The sequence below is a fragment of the Lipophrys pholis genome, assembly GCF_963383615.2.
Source record: "Lipophrys pholis genome assembly, chromosome: 21".
In the NCBI taxonomy this organism is placed as follows: domain Eukaryota; kingdom Metazoa; phylum Chordata; class Actinopteri; order Blenniiformes; family Blenniidae; genus Lipophrys; species Lipophrys pholis.
In genome coordinates this window covers 7,787,294-7,790,536 of record NC_137649.1, presented here as the reverse complement: position 1 = coordinate 7,790,536, position 3,243 = coordinate 7,787,294, and positions in this window count along the sequence as shown.

Below are 3,243 nucleotides of genomic sequence, written 5' to 3'. Positions count from 1 at the left end.
TTTGTTGTTGTGTTACTACTGACAGTACAGCAGCATTCTCTGCAGGCTGGTTGGTGTATGTGTTGTTTACGTATCTTCTATATGGTATAAATCAAAGAACGTGAAGCAATCACTGATACAGGCACTGCATTGTTAGGTGAATTTTAGTTAATAAAGTAAATAAAAACAACTTCAACTTGCTTGTTTGGAAATAACGATGTACTGTAACATACAAAGACAGTATGTAGGTTTTTCAGGGACGTGATGTGGAAAGAATTCCTCAATATGAAAGATGCTGATTGCGGTTTGTGCCTAGATTACTGATCCCACTCGTTAAACCAGGCTTTTTATTCAAGAAACTGATCTGACCCCCCTCCCACCATGAAGCCCATGGCCACAAGATCAGAAATTAATCCAAAACAACCAATGAGAGGCGAGATGCTGCTTGTCCTCAAAATCAGTCTCCTCCTTGATCAGCTTATTCCTCAGCATCCCGCCCCCACCCTCAGCTGATTACATGATGAGCCCAAAGCATCAATCAACATGGCTTCAGAATCACAATATAATACCTGTTTTCCTTTAAAAAACAAACAAACACACAAACAGACAAAAAAAAAAAGGTCTTGGACACATTTTGGTCTGCAAAAACATTAAAGGGTTTTTAGGAAACCATGTATATAGATTGTAAGGATGAACAACCACAGGGAGCTTTCTTTGCTGGGATAAGTCCCCGGGGAACCAATTATAGACAGTTAAAGGAGGTTTTCATCATGTGAAGGCAATCAAACACACATGACTCTGACCCTCACTCCGGGTTTAACCAGTGGACGGCTTCACCTCCAGGCACAAGACACACAGAAAAACAAGGGAAATAGAAATCCAGAATGGACATGAAAGAAAAGACGCAGGGGGTGGTTGGATTTCATGTGAATAAAAAGAAAGAAAAAAAAAACAACCAGCAGAGCGTTGAAAGACTTGGGTGAAACCTCTGGGTAAAGAACAGCCGGGCTCTAAACCAAGCCGCTCCTCCTCAGATCACACTCATCCCTTTTTCTTTCTGCGCCCTCCAACCTCTCCAGACACCACGGGGGCATCCTGGTGTGTGTTTATCTTTCTGTCTGTCAGTGTGGGAGTGTATACCTACAGGCCAGCTCCTCCACTCCACCTCCTCCACCAGAGAAACTGCCAAACAGCTGGTTGCCATGGCTGCTGGTTTTCTGCGCACCAATTGGTGGCCACCTTACTGAGTGGGGTGGGGGGTGGAGGGCATGAGGGGTGGGGTGGGGGGGGGGGGGGTGGGGGTAAGCTCCACTGTCTGGTAATTAGCAGTAAATAGCAGTGATATTAGCATAAATTCAGCTCAGATATAAACTGAGAGGAGTCTGTTTTAATTGTGTCTGACTGATTGAGTATTTGTTGTACAGGCAACAATTAAATAAAACAGTGTACTAGTATTCATTCTGAAGTACATGATGAAAAAATGTAACATGTTTGGGGTGGGCTTAATGTTAATACATGCACTCTGTTGATGTATGAATAAGGTCTAATGAAAACACTCAAATGAGGAGTTTGTTAGAAAATGGCGCCATCTACTGGTAGCTTGGTTCAAGTGCAATACTCTCAACATGACAGTTTTATTAATTTAATAGCAATTAAATTATTGCTAAAATGAAAGCGGATAATTTCTCCATAATAAACTATAAATCCCCAAAGCAAATGGTTTTGTCAATTTATGTTAAATGTTCTATTTCAAAGGCTAATTTTATCTTGTACAATGTAATTGTAACAATGTCAAGCTTCTGTGTCCCATATTATAAAGTATTGTGTTACCTTCCTACATTTCATGGTAGATTATCAGTAGATCATCACAAAAACACAAGTGAAGCGGGGAAGTAAAGAATTACATTTTTCAAAATTCTGGATAAAAAATGGTCAGAACACCAAAAACAAGCAAACAATATATGGGGTCTCAAATAACATTTATTCAGAAAAAAAGATTCAACTCAACTTTAAGTAAACGGCTGTGATTATTACTTCTTAATGATCAATGTTTGTCTATTCATTACCTTTGAAAGCCACACAAAAACTAACATTGTTCTTTTTAAAATTTTCTGGATCATCATGGACCATCTGAAAAGCTTGATGGTGAGTGACTATTAAGTTCTGAAGCAGGCAGGACGTTTGAAACATGATACAAAAAGAACATTCCTGCAAAATACCTAACTAAGTTCACATATCAAGGTACGAGACAATTCAAACACAAAATGATAAAACAAAACTGTGTCCTCAGGTAAAAACGCTGTTAGACTGTTTAAATTATACTTTGTTACACGCTAAAGTTACATAACACATTTAATTGCCTTGTCATAAATTGTATGTATACAATATAGGTGCTTTCAAACCACATAGAAATTGACACCATGGAAATGTATTTTGTGAACAAGATGTTTGATGTATATTAGGCCGACTGTTCTCTGTTACTGAAAGGCAAAGCAAGAGGTTTAAAAATAATAATAATTGAAATTTTGAACATACTCATGACTTTAAAAAGAAGCAAAGTAGATTATATAGTTTTGATTTCATTCTAGTATTGTATGAATGTATGAATCACAGACTTGAAAACATATTCATGCATCAAAAAGTACAAGCGATTCAAAATACTTCCTAATTGCTGTAATTTGAGTATTTTGAAGTCGTTACTTCCACACCTGGCAATAAAGACTGGTAAAGCGATCACTTGTCGTTCCCTTTTCTACCACTAGATGTCAGCATATTACATGTTATAAATCAAAAAAGTTGACTACATGACTTCAAACTCATCCATTCATTTTAAAGTAAACAAAAGAAAAGTCTTCACTTCAATAGAGAAATAATTGTTTTAATTTAAGCATGTAAATATCTTTAAAAACTGTTTAATGGAGCTCAAATTACATTAAAGAGTCAGAGGGGAACTATTGTGAGGATTTATGTTGGTGTGAGCTGATGGATCAACACACCTGCCAGGGGAGGAGACGGACCAGGTCCAGGTCCAGGTCCAGGTCCAGGTCCAGGTCCAGGTCCAGGTCCAGGTCCAAGTCTCGATGGGGGTGAGGATCAGGTCCAGGTCCCGATGAAGCTCAGGATCAGGTCCTGGTCAGGGTGAGGTTCAGGTTCAGGTTCAGGTTCAGAATCAGAATCAGAATCAGGATCAGGATCAGGATCATGACCCAGGTCACAGGATTCAGTGAAGTTCAGGTCCCTCCTGTTCCTGCCGCTGATCCTCTC